At 40.0% G+C, this 15,448-nt stretch overlaps 1 non-coding gene across 1 annotated transcript; it reads right to left on the minus strand.

The window, feature by feature from the left end:
- Nucleotides 1-14,948: 14,948 nt before the first annotated feature.
- LOC142182468 (5.8S ribosomal RNA) lies at nucleotides 14,949-15,104 on the minus strand. The gene has a single exon (XR_012711287.1). It is a non-coding gene; the product is annotated as a 5.8S ribosomal RNA (ribosomal RNA).
- Nucleotides 15,105-15,448: the final 344 nt, after the last annotated feature.

Genomic DNA, 15,448 nt, shown 5'->3' on the forward strand with positions numbered 1-15,448 from the left:
GGTTGTAATATAAGATGAACTATCAAAGTTATATTTACGATCTTTCCTACTATCTAAATAAATAAAAGCATGGTTTCTTGATCATAAAGAGTTGGGTATAAAGTGTCCAAAAGGCTTGTTCGATTGGGTTCACTCAACTGAGCGACAATCGCGCCTCACGAGGTTGGGGCGTGACAACAGATAGTCCCCTTATTTCTTGGAGAGTAAGTTGACGAAAAATGACATAAAATCCCCGATCCCTTCCTCGATACGCCGTGACATATACAAAAAAAACCCAAAATGTCTCATCAATAATGTCGTAATGGCTTTAAATGCTGGATGTGAACCGTCCTGGAACCCCTATAAATATCCCCTCCTTTGTTCATTTTTAACTTTGCATCCAAACTTCTACCTTTGATCTTTTAAAAGATTTCATACTTCATTCATCCCCAAAAATTCTTAAGTCAGTGAGCTTGGTTTCATTAGCAAGTTCTCATCCTTCGTCCTCTCATCCTCATTTATAGTTAAAAACCCCTTTTTAAGGAAATGGCAAAAACTTTGAAGACCATTCCCCAGAAAGAAGCTCCTTCCTCCTCGCGACCAACCACTGAGGTCGAGGAGACCACCTCCAATGTGGTTGTCCTCGAGAGGTCTGCTGCTGGTATGTCTACCTACGAACCGGACACTGAACCCCCTTGGAAGATGTTTACTTCCAGGGGTTGTTCGGTCAATGATGACTTCAAGGTTGAGAAACCTTCTTCGGTATAGAGTCGATGCGAAGAAGCGTCAAGATGTATTTTCTAGATTATTGAAGATGACCTCCCCACGGTCTATGAGGAATTCAACTAGGTCGACAAGGACATAGTGATCCCTGACTCTGAGGAGGCCACTACAACCAACGTTGTGGGTTACCTAAGTGTTTACACATATCCCTTCACATTGGGTCTACTGTACTCGATCATTATAGATTTCTGTAAGAGGTATGAGGTATGCCTCGGTTAGATTCACCCTTCATTGAAGAGGATCGCGATCCTCCTTTGATTTTTTGTGAGCAAGATCGACTCCTACCATCTTACTGTGGGCCATCTACTTCGTTTGCACAGTCCCCGAATATTTCGAGAGGGAGTGATAAAGCTTGTATGTCGGGCAAAAAAGAACAATGATGGATGCCCCATGCCTGTTCAATGAAGCTCAACAGGCTCTAAACTGGGTAAGGTGCTACCGAACTTTTTAATTTTTCATTTTTAGTTCTTGGTGGTTCTAATATCCCTTCTCGTATGCAAGACTCAGTGCTTCATCATGAAACCTTCATCCGGTATAGGGATTGTCATGCCCCAAACCTTAAGAGGTGTGTCCGGCACCCGGTGCCATACTCGGCCCGAGCGTACCACTCTGTAACTATGAACTCTGGAGAGGTAACCCTCAACTTACCCTGATGAGACCATATTCTGAATTGTCTTAAAATAACGCCTCTCACTGTGGGGTAAACATACCCAAATGCCGATATATATAATTGTGCAAGCTGACGAAGCCGCCACGAACATCTACCGATATACAAGATACATATAACTCGTTTACAAGCCTCTAGAGATAATTGGACTGTACCATGGTCAGGAAAGGGCATCGACCTACCCATTAGACCTGTATATATAAAATGGACTCCAAGGTCTAGACCAGGTAACTTCGAGGAAGTGGAGCTTACCAACCAAGATGATGTTTGACTCTTTCTGCTGGGAGGGTCTGTCCACCTGTCTATCAGGACCTGCAGGTATAGAATGCAGCATCCCCAGCAAAAGAGACGTTAGTACAAAATAAACTACCGAGTATGTAAGGCAACAAAATAATTGAAATCTGAAACTAAACTGATATTATAATAACTGAAAGTAACTGGGAGTCAAAGATAATCTTAAGATATGTACCTGCTGATACTGACTCGACTCTATCAATATAGTAAGTAAAATAGTTGTCCGGCCTTATAAGGCTCGGTATGTGTAACTGCTCTGCCATGGTAGGCTCGCTCATAGGCGTTCGACCATACTAGTCTCTGTATCTCGACCATTCCAGGCTTGCTCATAAGAGCCCAGCCACAATAGGCTCGGTAAAAATACTATAATACTGTATATATATATATATATATATATATATATATATATATAATACACACACTCCCCACTCTCTTGGCTGATAGAAAACAAAACTAAACTGACTATGAAGTTCTGATAAGGGAGAATGTTGTAACTTATGAGACTAGGAAAATGTACATAAATTCAGGAATATGAACTTCTTTTTATGTCTCGTTATGAAACACATGTAGTTACTGGATCATGCAAAAACGAAATAAAGTTTTATCCTTAACATAACTTAACCTTGTTGAGTACTTAATAACTTCCAAGCAATTATTCAAACAACTCAACTCAATCTACCACCGCATAAGGAGATTCAAAATCAGTGCTGATTAAAGGTTAAGTTCATAACTTAAACTAGTAGTTCGTTTACGTAAATTTGGGCAGCATCTCCCCTATAACAAGGCCCTCCTCCAATACTATATGCCAACAACACCAAGAACAAAATAATAACAACATGTATGCATTATTTTCCACACTTATCTTCGTCACAATATATCACAAAACAGCCCACACACCCTAATCACTTTATAAATAAAACGACAAAAAAGTAGTGTCAAACAATCTAAAATGTAATGATGAATGACCAGCCCACCATTCCTTCATTATGTGGTGTTTCTCAACATATTTTATCCTCCAAAATGCCATCAAACATTAGCCAAATAGATATCCCAAAAGCAACACGAAACAACCCACAAAACAGTCCACTACAGGTCGAATAATTCGACCTCACAGCTTCCGATCACCGCCCCGTGAGTTCTAACTATAAGAAAATAAATTTATCAATATTACTTGATATTTAAAGCATAAATACAGAAATTAGGAGTTTTCTTAACTATGAAGTACCTTCCAAAACTCAAACTACAAAGAAAAAGAGAGGCGATATAGCGATACTTACGTTGTAGGGATCGTTCTAGTGTTATCGCTTCTTGATTTCATACCCGCGATGTTAATATTATTGAAAACCCTTGTGGAGAGCTTGAGGATAAGTTTCAGAGTCTTATTTTGGTTGTGGTATGTGTAAAAGTGAAGATATATATATATATATATATATATATATATATATATATATATATACACACATTTTTGAGAAGTCAAAGAGGTGCTTCCTTGGCACCATATTATTGGCTCTTCTTCAGACATTTATATATTGTTATCCAAATGTCGTATGAACGAACGAATAAGAGCTTGGAAACTATATTCCAAGACATTAAATTTGGTATATAATGTCTCAAAAAGGCCTCATATAACATAAGAAATGTATTGCTCAAAAAGATTTAGTGACACACCTACTTGTCACCTATACAGTCTCTATAGTCTCATGAAACTGAAAATATCTCTCTACTCCTATGTCGTATCAATGAGCAGTTTAATGCATTAGAAAATAGACTCATAGATATTCAATTTGGTAGGTAGATCATCCCCTAATTCTAAGTATATTAGGAGAAAATCTCATCTACATTTGACTTAAATTTCAGCATATTTATAAATGTAACTTGTGATGATCTTTGCCAACTTTTGTTCCACAAGTCACTTGACTTCAAAACATAAAACACAGTTATCATACGACAAAAGTAACTCATAACATAAACTTCTTATCATTTTGATCACCCTAGTATCACCACAAAAGTATATGTTATAACATTCTCAACTTGTCTACTTTCGACGAAGCTTATTTTCTTTAATTGGTTTAGCTTCGAAGCCTTCCAACACTCTTGGTATCTGTAGTCCATGATCTTAAATATTTGTAACCTCCATGTTAGCATGATTAATTTAATTTATGTACTTTCAAATATTATATCATTTTAGAGCTTACATCAATTGAGTTATGACGTACTCTCATATATGAAACTAAGGGGTGTAACAGGGATGAGCTGAGCTAACTGGAGGCCGAAGTAACAGAGCTTGCTGAGAACAGCGACATGTATAAGCTTCTCAGCGAGCAACGTGAAGGATAAGTCAAGGGCCTTAGAGATATGACACAAGCGGCTCAGAAAGAGCATGCCGACCTGGTAGAATAGGTAAAAATCTTTGAAGTTAGTGATGACGAGCTAGACACGGTGACTAATAGTCAGAACCCACAGGTCCAAAGAAGCTTGATCGGATCGACCAACTCCAGGCCGAGGCGGATACAATCAAGGTCAAGGCCGAAGAGTGAAAGGTCAAGATAGATCGTTTGGCATCAGAAAAGGAGACTGCCCGGGTGCAACTAGCGTCGGTGGAGGCTCAACTTCGAGCAGTGAGAGAGAAAGCTAAGACCGGGTACCAAATATCGAAGACCTCCAGTATCAACTAGGCTAGTTTGTTACTGATCGAGATTCCCTCGCCAAAGAGCTTAAAGCATTCAAGTTAGTGGCAGAAATAACCAGGGCCGATGCCGATGAGATGGTGGCCCAGTACAAAGATGATGCTGCGGTGGTCCAGGACTGCCTGAAAGACATCGTTGAATATGTAAAGTGGTAGCCCTAAAGGGAGGCCCTCAAGGAGGTTTATGCATGGGGATTTTGATTTATCGGCGAGATAAAAAAAGCTAAGAGGCTCGAGTCCAAGGCCAATAAATTGGCATATCCCAAGGACGAGGAAGACTCCGAGGTCTTTGGCGGATCCGGGGGCAGAGAAACCCCGATGGTCCTGGAGATTATGCTGGCTCCGTCGAAGACCAGGCTGCTTAGATGCTTTGTAGATTATTCTTTGTTTTTGTACTTTTGCACTTTTTGTTGAGGCCGTTTGTATTTGTAAAATCTTTTTATATATATATATAAGTCTCTTTTTCCTATCGACAATTTTTAAGCATGTTTCTTTTTGCTCTTTTCTTTAATATTGCAAAGATATTGAATGCCTTACATGTAACAACTAGGCCTTGTTCGGAGGTTCAATCAAGGCTCATTCTCGATATTATTTTTCGTAAGACTCGTTGGGGTTCGGTTGACCGGAAGCTTTCCCCGAAGTACATAGAATATTTTAGATTACAATTTTGTCGAGGGTGGCCTTTTGAACCGGTTTATAAATTTTGGAGGCCTCATGTTTTAGTTACGGATCTTGGAAGTCTATGAGCTGTTCTAAGTCGTCCGTAGCCTTTTATGTTCGGGAGTCTCCCAATGGTCTTGTTAACCTGAGTCATCCGGGCATGCCCAGGACCATCGTCCATGAGTGGGGATGGCTATAGCCATTAAAGTTTGGCCACTGCCTAATAGGATTTGTGCCCCCGGACATTGATATCTTTGGCCGTCCGAGCCTACCTCTAACGATAGTCCTCAAGTGAGGGTGATCTCTTGGATCCGGACAGAGGTGTCCCTTGGGCTCGATGTCTTTAAGGGATCGAATGTAGAATTTTTTTAGGGACAAAATATTTATCTGCAAGGTAGAAACATTCTTTCATTTCTGTGCGTAATATACAAGGTTACAAATGTATACAAAGCTTTGTGTCAGGGCTTGGGTGGTCTATGTGGGCATGGTTCATATGACTGTTTGCCCTTACAATAAATCCTATCCACCGAGCCTAGGCTATTCGAGCATAAAGTTTCTTTCCTTGCCAAAATCATTATCCAAGGGTTATAGCCCCCAGGATTTGAGGCCAATTTTTGAGAGGTCTCGGATACTGCTAATATGTCCATTGACTCCTATTTATAGCCGGTCTTCAATTATAAGCTAGGATGATCCACTATTGCCTCGTTAAAAACCTTTCCGGAAAACCCATTGGGACAAAACCGGTTCAAGGGAAAAAAAGTTCAATGCGTGCTTTCAGGCCTAAAAGTTGCATCATTTCTTCACCGTTACCTGAAAGTATTAGTCCAGTAGGTAAAGAAAAGGAATGAATGGGGTCGTACCTTAGCAGTAGTATCATTTTAAGTGGGTTACGTTCCAGTTGTTTGGTAGTTGCACACCGTTCATTGCTTCGAGTTTGTATGATCCTTTACCGTTGATCTCGATAATTCAATATAGACCTTCCCAATTTGTCCCCAACTTCCCTTCATTCGGGTTTCGAGTGCTTAGTGTTACCTTCCTTAACAACAAGTCCCCGATATTTAAGTGCCGAAGGTTGTCTCTCCGATTGTAATACCTTTCAATTTGTTACTTTTGGGCAGCCAACCGGATGAGGGCGGTCTCGTGCCTTTCGTCTAATAATTCCGGGCTTGTATTTAAGGCCTCGTCATTCGACTTTTCGGTCTCATATTCGAACCTGAGATGCGGTTCTCCTATTTTGACCGTTATTAGAGCTTCATAACCATAGATCAACGAGAATGGTGTGGCCCGAGTACTGGATTTGGAGGTCATACGATAAGCTCATAGGACTTTGGGCTAAATTTCCTTCCAGTTTCCTGTGGCGTCGATCAATATCTTTTGATATTTTGGAGTATGGTTTTATTTGTGAATTCTGATTGCTCGTTCCTATCAGGATGATAGGGTGTTAATATGATCCTTTTGATCTAATGGTCATCAAAAAACTTTCTCACTTTGTTGCCGATGAACTGCTTCCCATTATCTCACACGATCTCGGCCGGTATTTTGAATAGGCATATTATGTGGTCCCAAATGAAATCAGTAACTTCCTTTTCCCTAACTATCTCAAATGCTTGGGCTTTCACCCATTTAAAAAAATAGTCAGTCATAATTAATATAAATTGAGCCTTATCGGGTGGCCATGGCAGGGGGCCAAGGATGTCCATTCCCCACTTCATGAATGGCCAAGGTGACAAGACCGAATGTAGCAACTCCCTGAGCTAATGAATCATCAGAGCATGCCTCTAACATTCATCGCATTTTGCACGAACTCCTTTATGTCTTTTTCTATGTCGATCTAGTAGTAGCCGACTCTAATTACCTTCAATACCAGTGATTCGGTGCCCGAATGATTGCCGCAGGTGCCTTCGCGGATTTCCCTTATACCATACTCGGTATCTCTCGATCCTAGACATATGGCGAGTGGGCCATCGAATGTTCTCCTAAATAGGGTACCATCTTCAGACAAGCTAAAGCGGGCCCTCTTAATACGCAGAGCCCACGATTCTTTAGCATCCGAGGGTGGTTTTCCTCTCCGGATACTCGGTATATTTGTTTCTAAAATCCCAAGTTAGGATTGTTGAGTTTATCTCAGCATGACCTTGTTCTACTACAATCTCCTGAGTTGTACGACCGTTCCCGAGTTGAATTCATCGTCATCGACTAATGATCCTAAATTAGCAAGAGCACCGCCTTTGGTATTTTATTCTCGAGGCACATACTGTAGAGTCCACTCCTTGAACCTATGTAGGGTTACCTACTATTTATCAAGATATCATTACATTCGCTCTTCCCTGACTTCGAATGTCCCATTGCCTTGGTTCACCACAAGGAGGGAATCGCATTTGGCTTCGATCACCTCTGCCCCTAGGCTTTTATCCAATTCGAGACCTGCAATCATGGCTTCATACTTGGCCTCGTTGTTAGCCAATTTTACAATCCTAATAGATTGCCTAACTACATTACATGTAAGTGGCTTCAACACGATGCCAAGTCGGGACCCCTTTGCGTTCGAGGCACCTTCTGTAAAGAGGGTCCATATTCTTGAGGAAGTCCCCAAGTTCAACAAGAACTCCTTTTCGACCTCGGGTATCAGGGCTAGTGTAAAGGAAGCCACAATGTCCATTGAAATTTGAGAATTGATGAAGGTTCGGAGTCGATATTCTATATTGCACCTGCTAATTTCCATGGCCCATTCGGCCAATCATCCCGAGAGCTTGGGTTTATGCATTATATTTCTTAATGGGTAAGTAGTCGCAACACATATGTGATGGCATTGAAAATACGCTTTCAGCTTCCTAGAAGCGCTTAGCAAAGCGAGCACCACTTTTTCTAAGTGAGGATACCTAGTTTCGGCCTCACCTAGAGTTCTGCTAACATAATACATAGGAAGTTGCGTACCTGCTTTTTCCCGGGCTAGGACTCCACTTACCGCTAACTCAGATACCGTTAAGTACAGGTACAACTATTTGTCTACCTTCAAAGTGTGAAGCAAATATGGGTTCGAGAGGTAACACTTGAGTTCCTCAAAGGCTTTTTGGCACTTTGGGATCCATGAGAAGTTATTCTTATTCTTCAACAGTGAGAGGAAATGATGGCTCTTGTCAGAGGACCTCGAGATGAATCGACCCAAAGCCGCCAAGCATCTGGTTAACCTTTGTACGACCTTGAATTTGTCCACTATAGTAATGTATTCTATGGCCTTGATTTTGTTGGGATTGATCTCAATCCCTCGGTCGGACACCATGAACACTAGAAATTTTCCGGATCCGACTCCGAATGCATATTTTTTCGGTTTCAACTTCATATTGTAGTTCTTCAATATGTTGAAATTTTCCTGCAAATGCTTCAACTTGTTCTCTACTCATAGGGGCTTAACCAACATATTGTCAGTAGTCCATTGATTTTCCTATATGTTCTTTGGACATCTGATTTACTAGGTGTTGGTATGTGGCACCAGCATTTTTTAGTCCAAATGGCATTATGTTATAACAGTAGGTGACGTACTTAGTGATGAAGGACGTTTTTTCCTGATCATCCCAATCCATCCGAATTTGGTTGTACCCGGAATAGGCATCGAGAATTTTGAGGATCTCGTGGCCGGTCGTCGCATCAATCATGCGATCGATATTGGGTAAAGGGAATGAGTCCTTTGGATATGCCTTATCAAAATCTTTATAGTGACCATACATTCTTAATTTATTCCCCTTTTAGGGACTACCAATACATTTGCTAGCCAATCCGGGTATTTAACCTCCCAAATGGACCCTATTTTAAGGAGTTCAGATACATCGTCATTGATGAATGTATGCTTGACTTCAGATTGAGGTCTCTTTTTCTGTTTGATGGGATGGAACTTCGGATCCAGGCTCAGCTTGTGAGTGGTTATCTCCGGGGGGATCCCTTCCATATCAAGGTGGGACCAAGCGAAACAATGTATGTTAGATGTAAGGAATTTAATGAGTTTTTTCCTAAGCTCGGGACTTAACCTCGTGCCTAGGTATACCTTATGATCGGGAAAATGCTCAATCAATATGACTTGCTATAGTTCTTCGACCGTTGATTTAGTGGCGTCAGAATCATCGGGGACTATGAAAGACTTGGGAAACCCGTAGCCATCGTCTTCACCCGTCCCCTACTTCTCCGGTTGGGTCGGGGCTTGTGTTGGTAATTGCCTTTTGGCTTCTTCCTTGGCAACCAAACCCATACCTTTTGGTGTTGAAAGTGCGGATATTGGATCACCTCTTCGATCGCGAACATTTCCTTTGCGGCCGGGTATTCTTTGTAGATTGTTTTATTCCCTCCTGGCATTAGGAATATCAGCACCTGGTGGAGAGTTGAGGGCACTGCCCTCATATTGTGGATCCAAGGACTCCCGAACATAGCATAGTACCTCATATCTCCTTCGTTCACATAGAACTTGATTTCCTGAATGGTTCCGGCAGCATTCACCGATAATGTTATCTCCCCTTCAATGGTCTCACATGCCATGTTGAATCCATATACAACTTGGATTGCAGACACATTTTGATTTTCTAGACCAAGTTGTTCCATGGCCCTCGATCTGATGATATTGGCTGAGCAACGTGGATCAATTAACACATGCTTAACTCGAGATTTATTTATGAGTATAGATATTACCAATGCATTGTTTTGGGGCTGTACGATGCCTTCAACATCCTTTCGTTGAAAGACAAGGTTAACTCTCGCACGTAATCTCGAGTCCGTTTTTTCCTTGTAATGGCAGATACGATGGCTGCAACAACAACGTTGAAGTTGTACTTCGATAACCTTGGCACTTCCTTAGGCCCAATGGTCCTGTCAAAATTGTTTTTGCTCATGAGTCCCCAGTTATTTTGACCTTGATGGCTTCTCTTTTCACTTCTCATAGTGTTTCACCTAGACACATTAGCTTTTCGGTATCCATTGTATGGATGGTACTGATCCCTGTTTGATCTTGGTTAACAATCAATGACTCTCTTGACTCTGTTGACAGCTCTGACGGGATAGGTGGACCTAAAAGGGGCCCCAAGCTGATCATCTTCGACCTTAAATTTTATTGATACCGATTATATACGTTGGACCAAATAACAACCAAATATTGTACCAGATTTTGTTTCAACTATCGTGAAGCCAACGAGCTTAGAACATTGAATCCTTCGGTGAAGGCTTGAATGGCCCAATCATCCACGACCAGAGGCAGGTCTATCCGTTCAATATGAAATCGAGACACGAATTCTCTGAGCATCTCACTATGAGCATCTCACTATCTCTCTATTTCAATTTGAAAAGGTCTGCCTTCCAGTCCTCGACCTTGATGGCCCTGGCATATGCCTTTACAAAGGAATTTGCAAGCATAGTAAACGAGTCAATTGAATTAGGAGGTAGGTTGAGATACTGTATCATAGCTCCCTTTGATAGAGTTTCCTCGAACCTTTTCAGCAGGATAAACTCGATATCATAATCCTCCAAGTTGTTCCCTTTGATGCCACACGTGTAGGAGGTCACATGCTCATTTGGGTCGATTGTTCCGTTGTACTTAGGAATCTCAAGCATGCAAAATTTCTTAAGGATCGACTTCGAAGACGCGCTCAGAGGAAAAGGTTTTTGAACAAACTTCTTGGAATCCAAGCCTTTTAATATTGGTGGTGCCCATGGGATTTGGTCGAACCTTGAATTGTAGGTTTCCACATTTTTGTCATTGGCTTCGATATTTTTTTCTCCTGATTCTACCAGTTTCGTCAGCTCCTCTAGGATCTTCATGATCTTGGGGTTGGTCCCCAACTCATTTTCATTCGGCCTCTCTATGACCAGTTTATTTCTACCTGTTTAGCCGGTAGCATTTCGAAGATCACCCACAAGCTGATCCCATCATTTTTGCCGCCGTGCATATTTTGGGAAATCGATCGGACTTCCCTGCGGACGCTATTCTCAGGATCGGTAGGCAAATTTTCATTGATGGCCACATGAAAGCTGGCATTGATCGGGTCTGTGATTGGAACTCCATTAAGATCGACAGTGGGCACCTTGTTACCGTGGGTCCGTGGCTGCAACTCCGGGAGCTACATTGTTGTTCTCGCCATGGTGGTCGGACTCAGCATCCATGTTTAGAAGGGTAAACTGGGAGTTCAACATTTCAAACTTTAACCTGAAATTAAAAACACTCCAAATAACAAGTGTAAAATAGGGTATGTTATGGGAATTTGTTTCAAATTGCAACTATTATCCTTAGACCCATGGTGGGTGCCAAACTGTTTACCCTCAAAATCGGATAACAATTAAATTTGTAAGTCGTTTTAAGGATACGCGAATTAATTTAATACAAAATGATAAATTCAATTAGAACGAACGAGTAAAGGTACAATGAATTCAAACCACGCGAGGATGATGATTCCAGCCTTAGTGTAACGTTCACCCTCAACCCGGGCTCACAATGGCCAATATTGATGAACAAGAAAAAAAAACTTTTATAACAGTAAAAATAGGAATGTATTGATTTGGAATACGTGCTACCATGTCCCTAATGAATTATCACACCCCCCATTATATCGTAAGAGAGTCCTACTCTATGTACAATTTCATAAAAGGAAATAAATCTTTTGTTTAGCTAATTGTTGTCTCTTCATTGATACGAGATGATATCCATGCCGTGATATCCAGCCGGTCGTGGATATCACGGCCTTATGTTGGCCATGCTCGATTGCTCGACAATGTTCTCAAAAATCTATCAAGGGTAGGACCGCCCTGGACCACAACTCTGATATGCTCGAGGGCAGACGTCAAGCCCTTGGACTCTAACTCGATGAGACCCTTACCTTGATTCCGGTCCCTTGTTATCACGTTTTGAGCTTGGTTTATTTTATCGTAGACAGGGTATACATTGAATCCAATTTTTGCCGTATACAACTGTAATGGTATATATGCTATTATTACTAAGCTTGAATATGTAAAGATAAATGTTCTTCCATTACCATACATTATACATATTGTCCATCAAGGTTTCTTCCATCACTTTTATGGGCAAGTCTACGACACATACTAAGCATAATTGTATTCACAGCTTTGACCTCTCACTATTATTTTTCATTATTTGGATAGAAGCTTCAGGTGACAAAACGACTAGAGTTCACTTCCTTTAACCAAAGTTTCGGTGAGCCACTATACATCCGGTGGATGTAGTTTAGTTGATCTTTTGTCTGGCCGAGCTATGTCATATGCATTTATTTCACTCAATATCATAGAGACTCAAAAGAATGAGTTAAAAAAGACTTTTGAAGTTTTGCGTATGAATTTAGGACACATCTTTTATTATGAAAAGAATGGTAATCAAAGGGGGTAGGAGGTCAGATTAAAAATAGAAAAAGTTGTGAGTAAATATTAAAATTTTGAAAACTTTAAAAAGACCTACGCCCATTCAAATTATTATAAATTTTCATTTACCTCTTCTTTCTCCTCTTTACTTTTTCTTCTTCTCCTTCTTTCTTCTTTCTTCTTTCTCTTCCTCATTCTCTTATTCTTCTTCCTTACTTTCTTCTTTCTCTTTAACTTTCATTATTGCTGCTGCTTCTGCTTCGTCTTTGTCATCATCTTCTTCCTTGTCTTTTTCTTCTTCTCCCTCTTCATCTCATTTTCATCATCTTCTTCTTCTTCATTTTTTTTCTTCTAGTTTTTTAAAATATACAAGAGAAGGAGAAAAGTTTGAAATTTTACAAAGTGAGTATTCTAAAAAACAACCCTCGAGATATTTTGAAACATCCCCAAAAGCAAAACATCCCCTGGATATTTGAAATTTCTCTCAGGATATTTCTTTTGCTTCTTTCTTCTTTCTACTGTTGTTCTCGCTGATTTTTTTTCGCAGATGTTTGAAATATCTCCACAGATATTTGAAACATCTCAGTAGATGTTTGAATCGTTTTCCTAAATATTTGAGGATAAGGAGTGGCAGGAGGATAAAGAGAAGCATTGTGATATGGAGGAACAATGGAAGGATAGAGTGGAGAATTGCAAAATAGAAGAACAAGGAAGGAGGAGGGGGAGGAAGGGAGGAGTGGGAGGAGGAACAGGGGATGGAGGAGGAGGGGGACTTTATGTAAATAAGAAAACTTTAGGGGTTTAAAAATTATGTCATTAATACTAATCATAAAAGTGTCCCTTCTACCCCATTCTTAATATATTTATCTTAAAAATTGATATAAGTTTTCAAGTGTCTTAAAAGTTTAATTCCCCAGAGAGACTCCATAGACGTGCTTTAATCTGAGTTTTTTTTTTCATGGGTACTCACTAAGTCAGTAATAAATAATATGTTCGTTTTTTATATGATAAGGTCGAAGCCAATATTTATGACCATAGTGGTATTTCATTTGACATGTTACTTATACAGTCAGACATCTCTATAACAACATCCTTATATAACATCTATTCACTATAAAAGCTAAGTTTTCTAATCCTTTTAGAGTTTTTTCTTATAGTCAGACATCTCTTCACACAATCTTTTTCATTGAACAAGTATCCATCTTGCATAATAAATAAAATTTGAAGATCTGCACATGATATCTTTTTCATTAGACAAATGCAAAAAATTATTTAGATAGAAGATTTAATTGTTAAGATTTTAGATTGTCTTCAAGGGAAATCTATCAGATACCCTTTTGTTGAAAGTTTGGACACAAATCTTCGTCAATTCAAGTGTTATATCGCTAGTAAGAGAATGAAATATACGAAACAAGCTACAATTATAAAGTTTTTCTAGTAATCTTGTAATAATTTACTTTTCTAGTAGCTTTATAATATGTGTTTTAGAGTTTAAATCTTCACACATGTAGTTATGGATTTATTAATGTTGTATTAGCTTTGTTTAATATTTAATTACTAAAATATGTATATCATCTGAGATTTAAACTTGAATAATTTTCTTATCTTTTTCATGTTGCTATTGAGAGGTTTGACTGTATTAGTCATAAATAGGCACATGTGCTGCATGGTTTACTAAATCAGATTATAAGGCATCAGTTGTCGGTCACGAGCTCATCCAATTTTAGGGTGGGCCAGTTTTGGGACCGACCAGCTAAGGTCGTGCTAGGTGCATGCTATTTTTTTATCAATATAGTAATTTCCTTACTTTATATACATGTACAACAATCTACCTTGCATGTTACACCCCAAATACATGGCACATATTATTTTCTTTGACCTAACATACCTCACATATTTATTTCATGTATGTGATTTAACGACCCAACCGATTGTTTTGAGCATTTAAATTTTGTTAAGCTGTTTAAATTCTTGAGTAGCTTCATATTATGTATTATAACGTGTGCGAATCATACTTTTTGGTTTTTAGGTGATTCATGATTGATTTGGAAGAATGATTCTCATGTTAGAAGCTTTAAATTTAATGAGTTGATCAAGTTTGACTTTTATGTATTTGACCCCGAATCGGGGTTTTGATGGTTCTGTTAGGTCTGAATGGTGATTTTGGTCTTGGGTGTATGCATGAATTTGCATTTAGATGTTTCTTGAAGGTTTTGGCGTTAATTGGCGAATGTTGGCAATTTGAAGGTTTGGAATGTTCCTAAGTTTGAGTGGGATTTGACTTTGATGATATCGGGTTTGGATTTTAATTCTGAGAGTTGGAATAAATTCGTTATGTCATTTGAAACTTGCGTGGAAAATTTAAGGTCATTCCGAGTTGATTTGATATAGTTCGACATGAGTTTGGAAATTGAAAGTTCAAAAGTCAGCCTTCCAGGCAGACGTGCCCTAGACCTAATAGCTTTGGCCGCAACTTGCATTCAAAGACTCGGGTGTAACTTGCGAAAGTCGAGATATCTGTTGCCAAAAGACATCAGGCGCCCAGGCAGACATGCCCTCGGCCTAATGGCTTCGGGTGCAACTTGCATTCAAAGACTCGATGGTTCACAGGGTTCTGTAATTCACACCAAGTATCGCATTTCATTACCTTATTCATTGATGCAAGAGCCAAGATATCCGTTTCCGAGAGTCGTTTGTGTTTCAAAAGAAGCACAAGCCCCCCCGCGCGCACCGCCAATGGGGCACGAGGGGCAGGCTTTCAATTTAGTATTCCTTGGCGCTTTCCACGCCAGGGTTCATTAATCACCCAGCACGCATGTGAGCGCGCCCACCGGTGATAGGAGGGAGATGCACTAACAGACGCCGAAACACCCCGGCCGTGCCACTCCCCAGGTTTTCAACAAGTTCGCGGGTCATTCTGCTTTGCAGGTTTCGACAATGATCCTTCCGCAGTTTTACCTACAAAAACCTTGTTACGACTTCTCCTTCGTCAAAATGATTAGTTTCAATGGACTTCAAGCAATGTCGTAGGAATT

This window comes from Nicotiana tabacum, chromosome 6 (assembly GCF_000715075.1).
Source record: "Nicotiana tabacum cultivar K326 chromosome 6, ASM71507v2, whole genome shotgun sequence".
Taxonomy (NCBI): domain Eukaryota; kingdom Viridiplantae; phylum Streptophyta; class Magnoliopsida; order Solanales; family Solanaceae; genus Nicotiana; species Nicotiana tabacum.